The following is a 22,982-nucleotide window of genomic DNA, read 5'->3' as shown; positions in this document are numbered from 1 at the left end:
TAGACTGTGCCTAGTGTCTTGTAATAAATCCTCCTATTACACTGGGATCATCTTCCGTAGTTCGTCGCGCATGACATGCATGATTCTCTATCGGCAGTCGTTGCAGCTTAGGGCTTGAACTTCTGTAGAGTCTGATTTTGAGGGGCGATTGCATTGCCTGGTGTGCCGCCGTAACGTCTTCTCAAACGTTGTTGCTTCTGACAAATTCTGATATGGTCCTGGGCGGGTAGCGCATCAATTCGGTGACGAGATCTTGTTTTACACCACGCATGAGAAGGCGTACTTTCTTTTTCTGACACTTTTCTGGGTGGGTGTGACGGAAAAGATTAATAATCCCTTCCGTGGATACCATAAAGTTCTCGTTAGGGAGCTGCGTTCGGGCTTGTAGTGGAAGTTCGGCCCTTTTTCTTCTGAGAATGCTTGCGAAAGTTTTCAGGAACTAGCTGCACAACAGGTGTCATGTCGTTAACGAGGACCCTCTATTTAGAACCAAGTCCTGACAGTGGCTTCCAATGATAAATAGATGTGACGCAGCTTGTCTTCAGCGTTCCACTTTTTGTAGGCTGACACCATCTCGAATGTCTCGAGCCAGGTCACCGGGTCTTCGAATGAAGCTCCGCGGAAGGCAGGTGGCTCCCTGGGTTGCTGAAATACTGCCGTTGATGGCGACGTTGTTGTAATGGTTACTGTTGACCTTGTGTTAATCCTTCTACTCTTCTTAGGTAGATGCCCGTGCTCCGAGGGCAAGTTTTGTAGTATGCGGCTTGCTCGATGGTCCGGGTCGACGTTGGTGCTGTCTACCTGTTTCGGAATTCGATCACACCTTTTGGGGGCGTTCGCTGCATGAACGTAAACACCTGCAACAAATGTCACGTAGTAGTGACGGTGAAGAAAGCAACTGAATTGTAAATGCCGAAACTATTTATTGAGCGAACCTGGGCTCTAAAAGCGAGCTACGCTCAAAAAGCAACGTTCGCCGCGAACACAATCAGTGATGGACGAAAATTTGATCAGCGGCTAAGGTGCGCTGCCTTTCTATATAAATCACCGAAGCTTCCAGAAATCACTTCGAGAAGGTACTACACAATTCGCGTCGCGCACATATGCAATCAGATTACACAAGATTCCGTGACAACAGAGAGCAGATAGAACCATCGATACCATTCGAGAAACTTCCGATACATGCAGCCGCGTCCTGCGCTCAACGATAGCATTTGTTAGACGGTGAAACGCGGTCATCCGGTAAGAGTCCACGTCTCCATACGTATTGCACGCAGTATATCCGTACTGTTCAAGGCAAATAAAATAAAGAAACAACGTTAGAAAGAAATATAAATAAGAATTTCCGCGCGCTGTGACATATAACTCGAGATATGTGTACAAACAACCATACAGGCAAACTTTTGTTTCACGTGCAAGAACGTTTATATAACAAAAACAAAAATTATGTTGTGCAAGATTAAGTAATACACGAACTGTCAAAAAAACGAACTGGCAAGTAAAGTTACAGCCTCGCGAGGATTCCAGTACGACTGCCGGCTTTGAAAGGTAAATCTGACAGGCTATATTTGCACTGTTTTTCTCCAGCTTGTACATTCATAAACTTATGATTCTCCCTTTCCCTTTATCGAAGCAATGAAATTGCTGAGTAAAAAGTGCTAACCTCACTTTGACCTACTCGTCGTTTCATAAGTTTCTTGTTTCTCAAAAAAGTGTTTATAACATTTGTAATGTCCTGCCACAGTATTAGAATATATATAGAATGCTCATTCATGCAACCCTATGAAAATTCATTGTCATGTTGGTTCTCCTCCCAGTTTATGTAAGCGGAAGCACAAAAGGCTTCTCCTATCTATATATACTTACCCCTGCCTTAATTAAATCGGCCCCGACGTACGAGTTTGTGTGCAAATCTTTTCGCAACGCCTAATTATTTGTCACGTAAAGCACTGTGGTTGCCGGTCGTCTCGGTACAAGACATGCTATACCTACGCGTCTCTTCGCCTTGCTAAACTAACTATAGCACATATGACTGATCTGCAACAGGTCACTCCTCTACATAAGAAGTCAGCACATACTAAATACCCCATGTTTACAAACCTTTGTAAGTTTATTTTCGCGAGCTGCGTTAGTATTCTCAAAGAGCATCAGAAAGTTTCGTCTTTGCAATCTTCAATAGATTAATATTCTAACCAGGACACAGGTACCTGCATCACACATATCCATCATATACATACCTTGAAATACCAAATCACCTTCCGAAAGCGAGTAATGAAATTGAATGCAGCCCATAGAGTACAGTATAAATTATTACAGGACATCTTGCTAGTTTTTACGGTATTGCCACTACAGGTAGGTCTATTTGTTTTTGATTATGTGTGCAATGACAATGCTTTAGCACATGACATTGCAATTCAACATTTCAAGATTTCTTTCGCCGGCAAGGTTATACTTTTTGCAACAGGGACAAGGATTTATGAAATACGACACAGGAAATGGAATACTTCCTTAAAGCATCACGACTCTCCCTTTAGTGAGCATGCAGTTAGGAAATGAAACCACGCTGCCGGCTCGCATATCGTGGCTTTCTATATTAACTTAATTTCGCGGAAATATTTTTCATGCAGGCCTTTTTTTGTATTATACAGATATGGGCATTATGTGAGTGTGTTCTTCTGCATGATTACAAAGGTGGGAGAGATTTAAAGGTTTTAGAAACGACCCGACAAGTATCGAACACTTCTCTCAGACGACCAAACGTTTGTTAACCTAAATGCGTGCTTGCGGTAAAAGCAAACATAAATAGCAGAAGTATAAAACTTCTTGTTGCAATAAAAAGTACTTTGAAAATACCTATTTTTTGCATTCCCCCAGTATTGCAAGACAATTGTAGCGGGCTATGCACTTCAGTGACATTCTTCAAGGAGACGTTTGACACTGAGAATAAAAAAAAATGTACAAAAAAGCCTGAATGCCAAAACAGCAAAACAGTGACCTGTGAAACAGCCAATAGAATTTCATCTGCCAGTGAAGATAGAAAAGGTTATCATAAAAGAAATACATGCGAGTATATATTGAAGTGTGGGTAGATACAACGGACTTCAATCTCAGTCAGCACAGAAGCAATGCGTTTCGATGTACTACTTTCGATGCTTAATTTGTCACTGTCAGTGACGACTGAGGGCGGCGATAAGGCAGGTGTGGAAGGCTACAAGACAGATTACGACGAATATGACAGTAAAGAGAGTGTAGGTACGCATAACACGAAGACAACGACGGCAACGGTAAAGAAGCCTTCTAAAAAGAAACCGAAAAAGGAAGAATATAGGGACATATTAAAGGTAAAAATTATTTTCGTTTTTTTCTGTATGTCTTGTGCCATGGCGTCAGGTAAGCTTTTCCTCACATCGATAGAATAGGCAGTCCAACTAAGCACCATTTTAAGGAGCGCTTCCAAATAAACAACCGCGTATGATATTGTAGAACCTGCAATACGTAATAATGATAGACATTATTTGTGTAGCCTGTTGCAATTTCACGATATTTTGGCCTATTTTTTGCAAATTGCTTGTTTCGAAGCTGATATTCCTTTAGTCGCGAGAATGAGCTTACTCATCTACGGTAGAGGCAGCACTTCCTATTAACATGCTTGATATTGCGCTAGGTCTTTCTCAACTTTAGAAATCACATAACTTTTACTACGTGAGTGTCCATAATATTAATATTTCCATTACGTTAATGGCATTATTCTCATTTTCCACATTGTTTCCTCTAAAGAAATTATTACATTAATTGATATCTCTGCCATTACATCTGTCAGAGGAAATTCTGTTGCTAAAGTGGGCGAAAATTTGTATGGCCCCTATAGTAGCAGAGTTGATGAAAGGGTAAAAAGTAGGTGGAATTTAGGGTACACTATTTCATTATTCTTTTCATACCTCCAATACCCTTTTTTCCGTATTTTTTGCTTTTGTTCGCCTCCCCTACACTTTGCAGCTCAGAACTTTATTTTACAGAAATGTACTTCTATTATAGGTAGGACCGTCCATATAGTAATACAAATACTTTATGGTTTCGCTAAGCCCACAAACCAGGAATCTCTGTTTATTTATTTATTTATTTATTTATTTATTTATTTATTTATTTATTTATTTATTTATTTATTCATTTATTTATCAATATATTTTTATTTATTTACACTTGTACTCTCAGGGCCATTGCGGCGGTACAGAGAGGAACGGTGTCACAAATTTAAAATGACAGTCTTGAATGATGCATGCTCAGTGTTGTTGGCGATATGAGGCCGGGAGGTGATTCCATTCGCATGATGTCTTCGGCATGTAGGAGCAGAAGTACATGTAGGTCTGGCAGAACGGCACCTGAACTTTGAATTTGTCGTCGACGCAGGATGAAAAGTAACAAGGTAGCGAGAACAATGTGCGTTTCTCTTCAGAACTGATTACATTTTATGAACAAGATATAGGCGGGCCTGCTTCCTTCGGATAGAAAGGTTAGGAATGTCTATAGAATATTTTATGGAAGTGATTGTGGCGGTGTGAGAATAATTAGGAAATATGAACTGAGCTGCACGATTTCGGATGGCTTCTATTGCGTTTACAAGTGTAGACAAGTGAAGATCCCATACTGAAGAAGCGTACTCGAGTTTCAACCTGACCAAAGTTTCATGAAGTTTTTTGGAAAGCAGGAACCAAAGCAAAGTTATGTGGCAAAAAAAAACAAGAGTGCGATTCACATTGTTAATGACGTAGTTAATATTAAGAAAGGGGCTGACAGATGGAATAGCACACCGCGGTGTAAATTTTGTAAACAGGGTACAAGATACGCCCCACCTGCTGCGAATTATAAAGGACAATAATGCTAAAGGCACACTACCCCACAACACTATTCTCGCAACACTAGACGTCATGGCGCTGTGCACCAGCCTTCCAATCCCTCATGCTTTATCTTCGATAAAACAAACCCCGTCTAAACACAATGCACAACAATCTACTGAAGTCTACTTGTCTCTCCTTGAATTAGTTCTAACACCTAACTACTTCGAATTTGAGGAGAGTTACTACCTACAGATACATGGTAGAAGCACGGGTGCGCCTTTTTCATCCACCTACGCGAACATATTTATGGAGATTCTAGAAACAGATTTCCTATCGCGCTGCACTGACAAGCCCCACACATATCTACGACACACAGACGACATGCTCATAACATGGGGGCATGGTCAAGACAGTCTAGATAAGTATGTACAATTTCTAAAGAAACTCTTTTCACCCAACAATAACATTCACATCAGAATCCTCAACTGAGCGCATAAAATTTCTGGACACAACAATACACATTGACAATGGGGGGCTAAAGAAAACGCTGTATAGGAAACCTTTCGACAAACAACAGGACCTAGAATATACGAGCCACCATTCCAGACATTGCAAACAAGGCATCTTTAAAGGCCAAGCCACACGACTACGTCACATTTGTGTTGAAAACCAAGACTACATAGATAGACTCGACCACCATAAAGAAACTCTATCAAACAGGAACCACCCAAACAGTGACCTTCAAACAGCCTACACTGCTGCAACCAAACTCGATCGAGCCGAGGTCCTCAAGCCCCGCCCGAGGATCACAAGGACAACAGAGCCTCTCCTTACTACTACGTTCTCAAACGCACACCCAAACGCGAATAGTATCCTCAGTAAATACTACCCAATTCTCACCAGCAACCAGAAACTTAATAGGATTTGTCCCGACCCGCCCAGAGTAGCCGACAGGCGCAACACTAAATTTTAACATTTTCTTCTGCATGCCACACTAAGCACAAAGAGGAAGTTCGGAACCAGTCCCTGTGGCCGCGCCAGGTGCGCCAGGTGCTCTACACGCAAACATATTCAATCTACTACTAGAGTAAAAAGTACAGCCTCGAATTACGCACACAAGGTGACTTCGACTTTCACCTGCACATCAAGCAACGTAGTCTACTGTCTAAAATGTGCCGCTTGTAGCAAACAATACATAGGTAAGACTGGACAACAAATTCATACAAGATTCAACGGTCACCACGCGGACACAAAACACAATTTACCTAAAGCAGTAGCCAGCCACTTTAATGAACATGGTTATATATTTGACAAAGCAAGGCTGTATATACTACAAACAAATTTCCGTTCCCCTCGCAAAAGGAAATCTACGGAATCATACCTCATACACAAGTTTAATTGCCTATACCCGACGGGAATTAATTTGGCACGTGGCAACTTAGAATCTTTAAAAGCGGTAACTTAAATCTGAAATTCCCAAATCATCAACCAAGACACAAAACACATTATGCCACAAGCTAACATTAATTCTTAACCTCATCTACTCTTCCATTTCGAAAATGTTTTCATGCCTACTACTGAATTTATTATACTCGTTCAGGTTTTTACGTTTATATCAACTGTACGACCCCCTTCTCCCATGTACACTTGGCCCCACCCGCTTCTGCGAACGTCGCCCTCCTATTTGTTATACCGGTTTCGGTTCCCCCTCCCTTTTACTTTTTTCATATATATTTTTAAAACACCCTCAGTATTCCTAAGTCAATATGCCTTTTTCGGCGCCTCAAGCTCGGGCATCGCTATTTCTAGATGCTGCCGTAACGACGCCTACGTTGAGCGACTGGGACAATGCCCCTTGAAAGACCATGCCGCTGCCTTTCAGCCACCCCATACATTGCACTGCAGACTCCTCGTCACCGTCTTAAATACTTCAAAATTACTCGACGTATTGCTGCTATGCTAGTCAAGTCACTCTTTCAACTCATGTTTTTTTTTTTTTTTTCTCTTGTGTTACTCGCGCACTGACCGCCTGACCGGCTCTTCTAATGCCCCAAAAACATGCCGCCAACGACACCCATGAATGCTCCCTAACCTTTCGCCTCCCCAACGCCCTCGCATGCCACCGTGTTTCTTTATTTTTTTTTCTTGTTCTTTCTCTCTTTCTTTCTTTTAAGTCTTGGTGTCGCCCCATTTTTTTCTCTGCTTTTCTTTCTTTTCTGTTCGCCCCGCCTTCCCACTCTACCGCTCTTGTCCCCTCGTCTTGGGAACGAAGTTCACAGACGTCGGACGACAGCGCTCATTATCTCTGAAGTCTCTCCCTTTATAACCAGCAGTCAGCGACAACACCCACACGTGACGTCACTGCACTAACCCTTTAAAACCAACATGCCGAGGATGGCGAGGCCGCCTTTGACGAAGATAGGTCCTCCTATCGAAACGTTGGCCAGCCTTTCTGAGGCACCCTATCCCTGTTTACAAACATTATACCGTAGTTAATATTAGTATTCCATAATAAATATTTATCTATGAGGACACCTGGGTATATACAAGTATCGAAAGATGACAACTGATATTAGTAATGAAATAAACAGGCCATAGTAGTGAGCAGTTATTCGGGAAATCCTCATTATTGTGCATTTATTAACCTTCAATTTCATGCACCAGGATGAACAATAAGAACTAAGCCTGTCAAGATCAGATGGATGTTGAGAAGAATCATGAGGGTTAGTTATTACGCGATAGAGGACACAACCATCGGCAAATAACTTGAATGTTGATATAATGCAGGTGGGAAAGTCTTTAAAGTAAATTACAAACAATAGGGCTCCGAGGATGGTGCCTCGCGGTACACCGGATGTGACAGAACAATGGCGCAATTATGGCCGTTAGAAGAGACATGATGGGTTCTCTTGGAGAAGAAGCATTTAGCCCACTGCGGTAAATTAGAGTCGATATTTAGCATAATTTGGTTTAGCAAAAACAAACGGTGAGAAACGGTGACAGAGGCTTTTTGGAAATCACGGAAAATACAGTCGGTAATAAAACCAATGACAGATGCCGAAAGTAAGCCGCTAGTAAACAAAAGTAGCTGAGTTTCGCATGAGTGTTGTTTCCTAAAACCATGCTTACTTTTGTGAGAGAAGTTATTTACGATTAGATTTCAATAGAAACGTGTTTGAAAAGCCTGCATGGAATACTGGTCAAAATGATGGGCCCGTAATTAGAAGGATTAAATGAGACACCTGGCATATGCACAGCATCAGCGTCCTCGCCTTCCAACTGCTGGGTATTGAAGCATGTTGGAATGACTGTAAAAAAAAAGCTACGAAAAAATTCACCGAGAAATAAATGCCTCTGCTTCAGGAATTGAGGAGCGATTCCATCCATGCCAGATGCTGAAGTTTTTATTTTATGTATTAGATAAAAAGCCCTAATTGATCAATGATGATGTCGAATAAGTCAAGGAAGCCAAGGGTGAGCTAGTGTTGGTAAATCGTTACAGTTGTCAGTAGAAATGCATTCGAAAAGCGTCCCGCAAGGCTTCACAGCACCTGTCACTTGCGATCGCTGAATCAAGTTTATTGCAAAGTTCACTGTTTTTATTTTTCGGACGATTAACAATACTCCAGAACTTACGAGGGTTGCACTGTAAAAGAAAAGGTTGTGTATCGCCAAAGAAAGTACGTTTAGCAATTGCATATGCTTGATTGTACTCTAACGTTGCGCTGTGATAAGCCGCGCATCTCTCCGTGGTATCAGATGATATGGCGCTGCCGTACAATCGCTTCTTTTTATTACATAAGCGAAAAGTGATTATATGAACCACGTATAGGGGAACGCCATTCAAACAGTTCGCACGGGAACATAGCAGTATATTAGTGAGTTAATCCTACTTTGAACGATACCGAGTTCTGTTGCACAGAGCAATCTGAAGCGCATTCCATGTATTGTTCAATAAAAATTTATTATGCCGCGCATATGTTGCTTGCGCATTGTGTGAAAGCAAACACAAACGTCGCATATATAGAAAAAGAATATGTGATTACGATGTGACGATGAAAATTTGAAAAGCCGAAGCTTCGCAGAAGAAGATGGAGGAACTCAAAGATATTGCATCTATGCTTGTAGTGGGAACATTGCTTGACAAGTATGGTCTGCTGTTGTAGGTGGAGAAATAAGGCAAGGGTATGCATAACTAGTGCATTCTGTACGGTCATATCAATGTTTTCATTTTCTTGTTATCGGCAATAGAGAAAAAATCACGAAGCCGTAAACGCTCTCCGCATAGGTCTTATGTCATTATCTCCTGCAATATTGTCACGGAGAGGAAGCGAATGTGTAACTGCATCCTGAAATATTTCGAATGTAAAGTTGCAGGAAAACATGTGCATATATTTGACAGGAAAGGGAAAGTGAGGAGCAGGAAAGTGAGGAGCAGGTTGTGCCCCGGAAGGGGCACAACCACTGCCTGCTTTTCAGAAAGGAGGTGGCAGAAACACAGAAATGCTAAATAAAAGAAACCGTCTATGAACTACAAACGTGAATCTAAGTTAGTTCAATCTAGAAAATTAAGTAGGGCGCGATGAGCCTGACCGCGTCGAGGCGCACAACTACTGGGGTAGAAACATTCGTCGAGTGTCGTACACCACAGGCCAAGGAGACGACAGTCCGTCACTAGCGAGATGCGCTGCGCACTGAAGGTGGGGCACTCCAATATCAATTGCTGAAGTATCTCGCAGCAACCGCAAAACGCACACGATTGACTGGCAACACGTCCTTGTCTGTATAAACGTTCGCACACGGTCACACAGCCAACCCTCAGCTTAAGTAGTCGCGCTAGCTCGCTAGCGTGACGAGGCAAGCTTTGACTGTGACCGAGGGTCTGGAACGTTCCATTTGCGACGCGCTGTTCGGGATGCTGCTTCAGTAGTTGATGACGTCTCAGCAGACGAGCGTCATCAAGCCTGCACAAAATTAAGAGGAAACCGAGTTCTTATTAGCGCAAGTTGAAGCCAGTTGATCAACGTCTTCATTTCCGGCGATTCCTACATGTGAAGGTATCCACTGAGCAACGAGTAATACCCCACCTGATGAAATTCTGTTTGTCTGTTCAGTAATGCTGCGCAGAACTCGGCAATCAAGGAGCAGGAAGAGATATGTAGTTTAAAACATTACCAGCTCCAGCAAATAGCGTTTACCATTTTCTCAATTGTTTTACCATGCGCGTTGGTTTGTGTTGTCTGTCGGCTAGCCACCGGAAGCCCCTGGAAGCAATCCACCTACACTAAGTTGGACAGCGATGTTTTTCCCCATCCACACGGGCACACAAACAAGCGAAGGCGTGAACCCGAGCGGAGACGAGTGTTAGCCTAAGCCCGGAGGGTAAGGGGATCCAAATAGCGCGGGGTTACTTTGGCTGGCCGGACCGACAAAGCGAAGTACGCAACACATCAGTACCTCACTAAATGGACTTGGCTCTGAAGCCAGACCGCCACCAATCCTTACACTACTGGTATGAAAGTTGCGCGAACCGACACTACAGCGCTCGTTAACGTACAACTATAAATGTGGATAATATTCAGTCACAATGACGCCAAAAATACATGGCTCAATGGAAGTTACACATGGGTCAAGGCGTCAGGTAGCATGGAAGAATTTAACAACGCTATTCGGAGCAGATGCTAACTACGTTACCTCCTACAGGAAATCGTTTCGCATTTCGCTGTACAGAGAGGAGAGAATGAAGCATTCCACGAAGTTTAACGCTGAGAGAGGCCTTATGTATCTTACTTTAATATACGAAAATACTATTCTTTTTTCTATTATCCAGCCTAAGCAAGCGCTATTAGTATTATACTTCGGAGTGTAGGGTCATGTGCGCTCTTTCCCTTCGTAGTTTTGTCTTCAATGCAAGAGGATAGCTGTCCGCAAGTACAGCTTTCCGGCTAAGCAAGTGTGTTTATATGCTGTTCTGGGGGAAACAAAGAAGAAACGGCAACCTAACTTTCTCTAATGTTTCACCGGGCCTAACTAACGCCGATGATTTTCCGTCGCTCTCACCTCATCCGCCATCGAAGGCCAACGCTTGCAGTGCCAGAGGCGGCGCTCTTCAGTACGCTCGCGTGATGAGCTGTAGCTGCCTGGGCGTTCTTTCTTTCGCAAAGCAGCATTCGCCTTGGGTGCGGCTACGCGCGAATATGTAGACCAATGTGTAGAGCTCCATCAGAGCGCTACGCCACTAAGATGCAGTGACACTGTCGCCGGGAGGGACTTTCGCGAGGTCACTTCAGTCGCCAGTGGGCCAGCCTCAGTCGCTGCTGGGTTTTCGCAGATGAGCGTGCGGTTCAAAGGTGTACAGCGAAAGAAGCGCGGTGTGCCGACGAGCTGCATCGAGGTTGGTTGTGCTGAAAGACGTGAGAAGTTCAAGTTTTCACAGATTTCCTGTTGATAAATACCGTCTCAAGCAATGGGCCGCTGGGAGGTCAGGCGAAAATTATATTTCGATACCGGCTCATCAATCATACTCCAAACATATTAATTTGCGTGGCATGTATTAGCTGTGAGTATGTAGGATCATTTATAGCTGGTCAGTACTATTTCTCTCCCCACTGTACGAAGGCTAGATTAAGATTAGCCTTGAATGTATGCGGAGTGAAGAGACGCACTTAAAGTATACCCAATTAGTCGACGAATAGCGTAACGGAGGTTCACATAAACAGTTTGCACGGTCACAGCCGCATTGATTGCTGTGTGGATGTCAACAAACGCGCCTACAATTGTTCACAGATTTTCGTACGCAACATAAACTATACATAGTTCGTCATTGAAGCAATCCTGAATGAAAGGGAGATGTCAGCCAGGCTTTACAAGCAGGAGCATGCGACAGGCGGCATGATTATGCGTCTTGCCGTCCCAATAGTGACGCGAACGATTTTTAGAAAGTTATAACAAAATGCGGCCTCCTGCCGGACGTCGGACGAATGACAAGTTTTTCGGACATCGCCGGAGTGATAGGAAGACCGCGGCTATCAGCGCACAAAGCGCAGGCCTACACAGTTGGCGTCACTGCAGGGCCAGTTCCTCGCCGGCACCGTCACCCAACCGAGCCGGTCACTTTCATCCCTGCTCACGGTGGTATATAAGTGGACTACAGTTTTTTAAACATGAAATAGTAATGAATCGAACAATACAGCTCGAATGTGTGCTCCTCTTCTGTAAATGAGTGCCTAATAAAACACAAACCAAAATTTGTTTCAAGGAACTTTCGTGATCAAACGACGATATTGACAGGTGCATGTGTTTATCTTTCTCCGGTGAACGCTTTAGAACAGCTAACAAATGCTAAACCTTATCAGGCGGCGCCGGACAAGCCTGCATGAATTGGAAGTTCCTCAAAAATCATCGCTATTCGTATCTTTTGTCACCGAACCTTGTGCAATGTGACTGTATGTGTGACGCAAATGGTGTAGTACCTTCTGGAAGCCACGCGGGCACCGTCGAATACAATGGAACCTTCTATGAGTCATATTATTACGCAAACAAAGAAGTGAGACAGGAGACTATTTACAAAGTATATTTACAAAAGGTAACTGCAACGCTGCGCATTTCAGCCGACAGCTCGAGAGCCAGACAGCGTTCGTCGTCTTCGGTGGGGCGCCCGCGAGCTTTGGCCACAAGAAACACGCAATATGCATGTATCATTACCCCGGCAGCCGAAGTACCACCCCTGGGCATCTAAGTATAGGTGATAACAGAAGAAAAGTATGGCTTGAGGCGTGCGACATGCACAACGTCAGTGGAATTTGGGGCAGATGATGCACTGGTACTGACTGGGTCAATTCCATAGGTACGTAACTGGAGTGACGGCCCGCTGCACTCGATACGGGTCTTTGTGCGAGGCAGGAGTTTTTCTGACAGGCCAACGTGACAAGTCGGGGACCACAGGAGTACCAGAAATCCGGGTGAGAAGTGGACGCCTCTGTGTTGGTGATCGTACAAGCGCCGTTGCTTGTCTTGAGGGGTCAAGAGGCGAGCGCGGGCAATTCCGCGTGCGTGGGCTGCCCTAGTGACGGCGTCAAGTGCATACTCGCTGGTCTCTGCAGCGACGGATGGAAGGGATGCGTCCAGTGGCAATTTGGGTGCTCGGCCGAACAGCAGAAAGAACGAGGATCAACCGGCAGTGTCGTGACGCGAAAAGTTATATGCAAAAGTTACATAAGGTAGGGCAAGGTGCCAATCAGTATGGTCGGACGAGACGTACTTTGCAAGTACGTCTGTTATGGTGCGATTCATACGCTCAGTGAGACCATTAGTCTGTAGATGGTAAGACCTATTCAGCTTGTGCTTGGGAAACAGGACTGCAGCATGTCGGTGATGACTTAAGAAATGTCCGACCACGGTCTGTGAGTAGTTGGTGTGGAGCGCCATGCTGCAGAATCACTTCACGTAAAAGAAAATAGACATCTGTGGCGCAGCTTGTTGGAAGCACTCTGGTGATGGCGTAGCGCGTGGCGTAATCTGTCGCCACCCCGACCCACTTATTGCCAGACGTGGATAGCGGGAAAGGGCCAAGTAAATCCAAGCCAACGTGAAAGAACGGTGCCGAAGGAATGTCGAGCTGTTGAAGGCACCCGCCAGGGAGCGTCAATTGTGTTTTTCGGCGCGGGCATTTTTCAGATGCCGCAGCGTATTTGCGGACGGAGCGTGCAAGGCCTGGCCAAAAGAAGCGTTGGCGGATCCAGTCGTACGTGCGGGAGACGCCAAGGTGATTTGACGTTGGTAAATCGTGATGTTCTTGGAGAACAGCTGACCGGAGGTGCTTAGGAATGACGAGGAGTAGGGCAGGACCGTCGGGCGTACATAGCGCCGGTATAATACACCATCCCCGAGAACAAACATATGAAGGGACGAATCAGAAGGCGAAGATTTCAACCCATCAATGATGGCGCGCCAAGTGGCATCACGGCGTTGCTCTTCAGCAACGTGTAGCAGCTGAGAAACGGAGAAAACGCAAACGTTGGTACCGAGGTCCGGATCGGCGGGTGGTTCGTCAACAGGATAGAGTGATAAACAGTCTGCGTCTTGATGTAATCGGCCCGACTTATACACTACTGCATAGGAATATCCTTGCAGCCGCAGAGCCCAGGACCAAGCCGGCCGGTAGGATCCTTAGGTGAGCAAAGCCAGCAGAGCGTGTGGTGGTCAGTGATTAGAGAGAAGTGCGTGCCGTACAAGTACGGGCGGAATTCGGAAACCGCCCAGACGAGAGCCAGAAATTCACGATCTGTAATCGAATAGTTGCGCCACGCTGCTGTAAGGAGGCGGCTAGCGTAGGTGATAACATGATCTTGACCCTGTTCGCACTGGGCTAAGACCGCTCCGATACCGTGACCACTGGTATCGGTACGCACCTCTGTAGGAGAGGACGAGTCAAAGTGGGCCAGTATAGGTGGCGTGGTGAGAATGTTGGTGAGGTTGGTAAACGCGGCAGTTTGAGCGGGACCCCATATAAACGGCACGTCCTTCTTCAGAAGGTCAGTAAGAGGTCGGGCAATCGCTGAGAAGTTCTTTACTAAGCGTTGGAAGTAGGAGCAGAGTCCTACAAAACTTCGGACGGCCTTGACAGACTGAGCTACAGGAAAAAACATGACAGCACGAATTTTGTCCGGGTCTGGTTGAATACCGGAAGCGTTGATGAGGTGGCCCAGCACTGCAATCTGCCGACGACTTAAGTGACACTTTGAGGAATTTATTTGGAGCCCAGCGTCGCGGAAAACTTGAAGAACAGCTGATAAGCGCTCAAGGTGTGTCTCAAAGGTAGGGGAAAATACGAGAACGTCGTCTAGGCAACAGAGGCACGTTGACCATTAGAACCCTTCAAGCAAAGAGTTAGTTTGAATTGATATAGACCATCAGGAGTGACGAACGCGGTCTTGGGCTTTTTCATCCACAGAAATCTGCCAATAACAAGAGCGCAGGTCTATTGATGAAAAGTAGTTGGCACCATGGAGACAATCGAGGGCATTGTCAATGCGAAGCAAGGGGTAGACGTCTTTCTTGGTAAGGTAGGTTATATGACGATAATCTACGCGGCAACGCCATGTGCCATCTTTCGCTTTAACAGGGACCACGGGCGACGCCCAAGGGCTCGACGAAGGTTCAACAGTGCCTTTGGCAAGCCTCGTGTTCACTTCATCTTGAATAACCTTACGGTCTAAAGCAGAAACTGGATATGGCCGGCGATGAATAGGACTGGCATCACCAGTATTTATGTGATGCTTAACAACTGAAGCATGGCCCAATTGGCAATTGCTGAGGTCGAATATATCGTGGTAGGAAACCAAAAGGCGACACAAAGCTGCTGCTTCTTCAGGCAGTAAGTCCACAGCAACCATGGGACGAAATGTTACATCAGGGCAAATAGCATCCTGTGGGCATGGTGAAGAATTTGAGCAGACGTCTACGGGAAACGTCGTGACGTGATCATCTTCGATAGCACAAAGCGTTGCAACCGATATGCCTTTGGGTAGGACTTCCTTTGTCAGGCCAAAATTAACGACAGGGAGGCATGTCCGGTTATCAGTGACGGTGACAACGGAGTGAGGCACAGTGATATTTCGCATCAAAGGAGATCAGGAACAGGTGTGGCGACGTAATCACTATAGGGCACAGAAAAAGGTGATAGCAAATCGACGAAAGTCAAGGCTTTAGGCGGCAGGCGGACGAAAGCGGTCGTACTTAAGTTGTTCGGATGTTCGTAACGAATATGCGCTAATATAGGAAATTCGGGACAAAGGGTACTGGCAGAAGAGTCGATCAAAGCTGAATATAAGAAAGTCGAGTCCGAGAATTAGATCATGGGGACAATTGGTCAGCACTGTAAAAAGAAGAGGAACGTGGCTGCCGGCGATACGTGTACGGGAAGTACACATTCCAGTGATGTCAACAGTGCTGCCATCGGCCGCGCGTATGGCTCGAGTAGTAGGAGTTGTGAGAACTTTCCTCGGTCAACGATGGAGGTTACAACTCATTGTGGACACCTGGGCTCCAGTATCTGTTAACGCCGTCAAAGGGACAACGACGACGTGAGCATCAAGCAAGTTATGGTTCGTTGGGAGCGTCAATGGAAGATTTCGACACAACGAAGATAATGCAGCACTACCTCCCGCAGCTGCATGGTCTAGTGTGCCTTCCGGGATGTTCCATAACTGGTCGGCGACGAATAGCGGCGTGGCTGGGGCGAGGGGGGCCGATGGCGTTGAGGCGACGGTGAGCGAGCAGGACGACTGACATCCATGGCTACGTCAGAAGTAGAAGGCATACGGCAAGGCGAGTTACGGCGCGTGTAGTCATATGGGCGAGGAGGCGGGGCAAAAAAGCTCGAATGCGGCGACGTCCAGGAGGTGCGGCAGTGGCGAGCGACGTGGCCAATGCGGAGGCAACGGAAGCAAATGGACTTGTCGTCCGGAGTTCTCCACTCGGTAAGGTTGCGGTATTTGGGAGGGGAATGCAAACGGCCGTGAGGCGGAGCAGTCATTACCGGTCGGGCGTCAGGTCGAGAGAAGCAGGCAGCAGGAAAATATACGTTTGCCAATTCTTGCCGTACAACTGCCTGAATGAGAGAGATTGCTAGGGCTGGTTGATCAATGGTGGGTTCGATTGGGCGTGAATGGAACGGCGCAGGACTTGTAGCCTCGAGTTCGCGGCGAACAATAAGTGTGACGTGCTCATCTAAGTGTGGTGAAGCGGTAAGGTCAACCCAAGACGACGTCGCAGCCGTGTTAGACCGCCTAGAGAACTATGGAATGACTCGGCGGCTCTTGGCTACCTCAAAGCGGTGGAATTCATTGACAATGACGTCGATGTGGACGACATGTTGTCGAAGACCAACAAGTTGAAGGCGTCGTCTGCGATCACTTTGAGTACGTGGCCGACTTTGTCAACCTCGGCCATTTTCTCGTCGACTTTCCGGCAATACCACAGACCAGCGCTTGTCTGTGGTATTTGTTTCCTTGTGTCCTCGTCTTTTTCGCGCTGTTTCACCTCAATTCCGGCAAAGAGCGTGCACGTCTTGTATGTACGAGACATACGATTCAGTAGAAGACTGAAGTGGGGCAGCAAGCTTTCTTCTAGCTGCCAGCCGCCGAACGGTGGGATTTCCAGAGGTCGACGAGCCTCTCCTTGAAAGCATCCAAGCTCGAGTTCTCGTCCTCGTGTGTCCGGAACCAGACACGAGGAGTTCCGCGCAAGTAGAATAGGACATTGGCTAGCATAATGGTACAGTGCCAGCGGTTGTTTTAGCTAGCGCGTTCCTACAGGTTGAGCCAGTCCTCAACGTCGACATTATCTTGGCCGGAGAATATGCCAGGATCGTGTGGATTGGTAACCATAACGTACGTTGTTGTCGAGGTCGCAGGAGTAGAAGGCGACAAGATGTCGTCACCGGGAGCCATGGATTAAAGCAGCACGGTGTGGCAGTGGCGGAGCTCCGTGGCGAAGACGGGGAACGGCACCCTCCAACAAAATGTTACGCGAACGAAGCATTAAGACTAGAGCCAATTTACAAAGTATATTTACAAAAGGTAACTGCAGCGCTGGCCAGTCCAGCAGACAGCTCGAGAGCCAGAGAGCGTTCGTCGTCTTCGTCGGGGTGTCCGCGTGCATCGGCCACAAGAAACACGCAATATGCATGTATCAATATATAAATGCCCATGCCTGACCCGCTGATTAGGTTTTCGACGATGGACGGTTTTGCTCGCCGCTATCGGTGTGCTTGAGTGGTACTTGTATATTTTTTGTTCTTTTTTTTTGGGGGGGGGGGGGGCATACGATCACCCATTTCAGAGGTAAATTTATAACTCAGAGCTTTGACAGTGAGCCGTTCTTCACCGTAACTCTACAAGCTGACAATATGAGTATAAGGCAAGTCGCGGTGGGGGACTGCGCCTAATTTAGACCATCTGTGCTTGTTTCGCATGCACCCAGTGCTGGGTACACGTGGGTATTTGCTTTTGAACGCCATCGGAATGCGGCCGCGCGGACAGAATTCGATCCAGCAATCTTGGGCTCAAAAGTTCGGCGCCGAGACCACTACGCCACTACGGTGGATGCCCAGTGCTAAGCGGCTGGCGTAATCGCGAGAAAACTAGCCAACGACGTGTCGTCTCGCATAGAGTAAGCGTGCACGCACCGTCTCTGATAGTCGGCTAGTCTTACTTGTGTGTAGTAGTTCTCGTATCCTATTCCCCCCAACGACGATGAGAAGGCCAGTTGATTTGCGCCGACACCAATCGCATTGTCAAGCATTATGTGCTATACGCAACCAATATTTGTCATACCCATGACCTGTGGTATTACTTAAAGCTAACCAATAACCCTTGGTGGCGAAAATCGAGTAATAGGAACTAGCAACGCTTTCGAATGAGAATGCCAACAAATTTATTTGATGCATTGCGAACGCGCAGGCTTCCGCCTTTATTCTATTTTGCGTACGCTAAAGTGAATTTTTTTCAGTAGTTGCGAAATGGAAATATATCGTGGTAGCGGAATATATCGTGGTAGGAAACCCAAAGGCGACACAAAGCTGCTGCTTGTTCAGGCAGTAAGTCCGCAGCAATCATGGGACGAAATTTTACGTCAGGTCAAATAGCCTCCTTTGGGCATGGTGAAGAATTTGAGCAAACGTCTACGGGAAACATCGGGACGTGGTCATCATCGATAGCACGGAGCGTTGCAACCGATATGCCTTTGGGGTGGAACTTCCTTTGTCATGCCAAAATAAACGATAGGGAGGCATGTCCGATTATCGGTGACGGTGGCGACGAAGTGGGGCACAGTGATCTTGCACGTCGAAAGGACATCAGGAACAGGTGTGGCGACGTAATCACCATCAGGCACAGGAAAAGATGATAGCAAATCGATGAAAGTCCAGGCTTTAGGCGGCAGGTGGATGAAGGCGGTCGTATTAAAGTTGTTCGGCAGTTCGGCACGAATATGCGCGAGTAGAGGAAGTTCGAGCAAAGAGTAAAGGGCAAAGGGCAGAACAGTCGATTAAAGCTGAATGAGCCGCAAGAAAGTCGAAACCGCCTTTATTCTATTTCGCGTACGCTAAAGCGCAATTTGTTTTCGATAGTGGCGAAATGGAAAGCCCCAGTCTAACGTGCATTGGGTGCATGTTCATGAAGCCTAGGTTTTGCAAGTTATTCTGTAGTCGAATTCTGTATTCTGCACACTTGCATCGCAGTCGAATCATGGTTTCGGCACGTAACATTCATACTGAAAAAAGAAGCCTTCCGAGCGCACAAGCGATGGCGGCAAATTTAGGTGGAGCTTAGGCGACGGTGCTCTACTGCCTGGAGAAAATCCGCAGCGCCTACTGTTATCCGCAAACAAGGCGTAGGTCTATAATGACAACACCATCCACGGAGATGAAGCCCAATGCTAAATCTTCCTATTGCAGCTGAATCTCCTGCTTCGGAGCAAGACGATCAACTGCAAGATATACACGCACGTACAAGCAACTTGCTTCAATTTTGTGGTTACCACGTGGAGCCCGGGGCACGTCGCCAAAACCCAGAACTACCAGCATGACCCGGTGGACTACGTCCGGAAGTACCTGGAAAAGCTGAAAGTTGATCAGCAGATCTCTGTACTGAGGGTTTCCTACTATAACAACGCCTTTAGGAAAAAACATTCAATTAAATAAATAATTATTTACGTCATAACTGTTTATATAATGATCCTGAAGCAACCATGCCATTTTTCGTACTAACCAAATATTAAACATAACTTAGACTCCATGCCGAAACACCTGCAAGGCCTTGAAATACAATATTACAACTTGTCAACAAAATATTGTCGTGGCTGTGCAAAGCTCTTTTGCTTCCTGTTTTAGTCCCCGCAGTCAATCGTTAAGCAGCTCCTCAATCGATTGGTCATTTTTGTTTGCTCGACTTCCATACCAATCTTGCACACTCTTACTTGGTTGTGGATGAAGTTGCGTCAAATTAATTTTGGATAGCTCTTTGATAGGATAGGATAGGGTCTTTGGAAAGGAAATTTGGATAGGAACTTAGGATGGAATCTGGAAGATACTTGTTCTTAAAAAAGTTCATAATATGAAGTGCATGTTTTTTGTTTGCTCATTATGAACTTGCTTTCAGTTCCTTAACACAACTGAAATAATTTGGGTATATCAAAGCACTGAAAGAACTAACGATACATGCAAAGCGGATGGTATTGAATACGTATATGAGCTCGGTGCCTGCATTACCAGATATCACATATCTAAAGGACATACGTAAGTTTTTCGCGAAGAAGATAAACTTTATCCGTATGTATAACAAGAATTTCTTTTGCGACTAGGAATAAAACATCCACTGCAGTCGAGTTCTCGTATCATTGGGCTGGTGAAGACACCAGCCTCCCGTACCATGAAATGACAGTTCCAAATGAAGGCAAGTAAATATGTGTTGATATTTTGTGTCCTTGGATAATTAGTGCACTCTTTGGCCCATATTTTTCCTTATCATTGCTAAATCCTGATTGAAAAGCAATATAGTTGTTATTTAGAGCTTTAACTCGAAACATAATAATTCAAAGTGACACACTTCTCTTTTAGACTACTAGAAGAGCGTTTCATGGATGGTTTACATCACTGAATATTCCAATCATAAACACTTTCATGCCCTAAATTATATGAAATTATTGTACTATAGTCATTATTTTTATGATAACCCTGCCACATTAATCTTATTAAGGAAGTGACTTCGGAAATAATGAGACAGACAGCTGTCTATATTGCATAGCCACCTTTGGAGTAAAAGAAAAGTTTTATAAAATATGAATATCACACTATCCTTGATGTTTTGAGTTACTTCAGTTGAGCTAGAACAAAAGGAACCGATGGGTCCTTTTTGTAAGTCGCAAGTGCATGACGCCAACAGGCAATGACAAAACTGAAATCAAGAGGGTAATTGTTTGCTTGATGTGTAAAAGCTATAAAATGAAAAAAAAAGAAATTAAGCAGATAAAGAAACAACTGGTTGTAGCTTGGATGACAACTGTGGTTAGCTGTGTTTTGGTGCACTTAAAATTTCCTTAGTTTCTTATTTGTAGATTTAAAACAAAAAAATCAAGTTATTCCTGATAGGCTTTTCTTCTCTCATTGTTTGTTGCCGTTGTGTAGCTGGGACTTTATTTTAGAAAATATGTCTAGGCTATTGTCTGATATTGATGCTTCCGACTGCATATTTATCACCACTGTAAAGTGAATAGTTCTACTGATGCATACATTTGGTATAGGCCTGTTAATTTGTCGACTATTTAGTACTTAGAGAATAAGTCTACATGTATCATTTCTCAGCATTCTTGCTCTTCAGTGGTGCGTAGGTACGTCCTCGATTTTTTGAAAAAATAGAAGACTTGGCCGGCCTAAGCCAGGTGCATTAAGAAAAAGGAAAAAAAAGAACACTTTCCAGATCTAGCTGATCAGAATCGCAGAAGCTTAGGATACTGTACGGTGACACCGGCGCATATTTTCGTTGTGTACTCAGGAATACGTGCAACAATATTAAATATAATTTGAATCCTGAGGTTTTACATGCCAAGCCCAAGATATCGTTATTAGACACGTCATAGTGTGGGACTATGGATTAATTTTGACCGCCTGGGCTTCTTCAATCAGCTGGGTTTTTCGCCTGAGTTATTGTTTTAAGCCGCGACATCTTGCTTACCCGCGCAATGCCAGAGCCGCTGAACCAACATGGCGGCTCCTAGTAAAAGAGAACCAGTGCAGACAGCTCACCTACGTTGTACTACATATGGGACAATTCTGGCAAAAATTATTACCAGCATTGGCCCAACGCTGCCATTCCAACAAAGTGCGAGCCAATCCAGTGTTCTCTCCGAGTTGAAGGTCACATTGAAGGAACCCAAATAAAAGTTATGTCCCCCTTAGAAGAGATATTGAGTAGAATTCGGAGGGCCTCTTCCTAGATTACCCATTTGCTAAAATTTCTGAACGGTAATTTCCTATCGCGTGGTACGACTGCCGCTTTTGTACCCGCACAAGCGAGCGCTACTGCAACCTCCTCGGCTGTGCAGGCGTCCCTCGTGCACGTGGAGCACGCTATCTTAACGCACCCGTCGCTATCAACCACCGTCAATACCGCTACCCCGTCCCTCCCGCAAGCGGCGTCCACATACGCTACTTTATGCGCCGGTGTGTTTTTAAGTTTATTTATTAGAGCCTTAGCCCTGTGAGCTCTCCTTTCTTTGTTGTAGATAGTATGCATATGTTTATGTTCGAGGGCAATTCGGAAGCGTTTACGCACGTCCAACAGAATGTCCTTCTTGCCAGTTGGGGCACCCTTGTGGCATTGGATTCCTACCCATTCAATGATTTTTCTCCCTGTTTTGGACTGACCTAATCTTTCCATCTGAGACACTCGTACTGCCTCAGTGATCTCAACCAGCGTGTTCTGATCCTCCACTTCAAAAAAGAAGTCTGCCGAGGTCGAGTCTGGGAGCCCTAGTTGTCTCTTAACGCTCTTCCTAATGATCGCATCTATTTTCTCTTTTTCTTCTTCTTTAAACACAAGATACGGTGTGGCATATGCTATTCGGCTGGTAGCAAAGGCCTGCCTGAGTCTGAGGAGGCTGTTCTCTTTGAGGCCCCTGCCATTGAGTGCAACTCTCCTAAAGATCCCCGTGACCTGTGCCGTGTATCCTTCTAACTTCTTGATAGTTGTGAGGTTGTATCCTTGTGGCTAACTTTGTCAAATGCCTTGGTGAGGTCGAGATCTAGGATCGCCCTCGTGTCAGTTGAGTCATATCGGTGTAGGATGTCATGCTTAATTCTGAGCATGACATCTTGTGTACTGAGCCCTGGCCTGAATCTAACCATTTCATGTTGCCAAAGACCATTTTTCCGCCCTATAACCAGTCAGTGTCGTTTGAACAACATGCCCCATATCAATTTCACTACACACGAGGTGAGGGAGATTGATAGCATGTTGTTCAAGCTGGGTACTTTGCCTGGCTTTGGAATAAAGACTACGTCCGCTTGTTTCCATGTCTTTGGGAGTTCTCCTTTCTCCCACACCTAGTTCATGTACTTGGATAACGCGATGATGGACTTATCATCAA

General features: G+C 45.3%; 1 long non-coding RNA gene across 1 annotated transcript; it reads left to right on the top strand.

Moving 5' to 3' along the window:
* Window positions 1-3,127: 3,127 nt before the first annotated feature.
* LOC126534500 (uncharacterized) lies at window positions 3,128-20,284 on the top strand. Its single transcript, XR_011895545.1, has 3 exons — window positions 3,128-3,341; window positions 19,997-20,133; window positions 20,199-20,284. It is a non-coding gene; the product is annotated as an uncharacterized lncRNA (long non-coding RNA).
* The last annotated feature ends 2,698 nt before the right edge of the window (window positions 20,285-22,982 follow it).

The sequence above is a fragment of the Dermacentor andersoni genome, chromosome 7 (genome assembly GCF_023375885.2).
Source record: "Dermacentor andersoni chromosome 7, qqDerAnde1_hic_scaffold, whole genome shotgun sequence".
Taxonomy (NCBI): Eukaryota; Metazoa; Arthropoda; class Arachnida; order Ixodida; family Ixodidae; genus Dermacentor; species Dermacentor andersoni.
The sequence above is the reverse complement of the archived record's forward strand: the minus strand, read 5'-3'. Positions and strand labels throughout refer to the sequence as shown.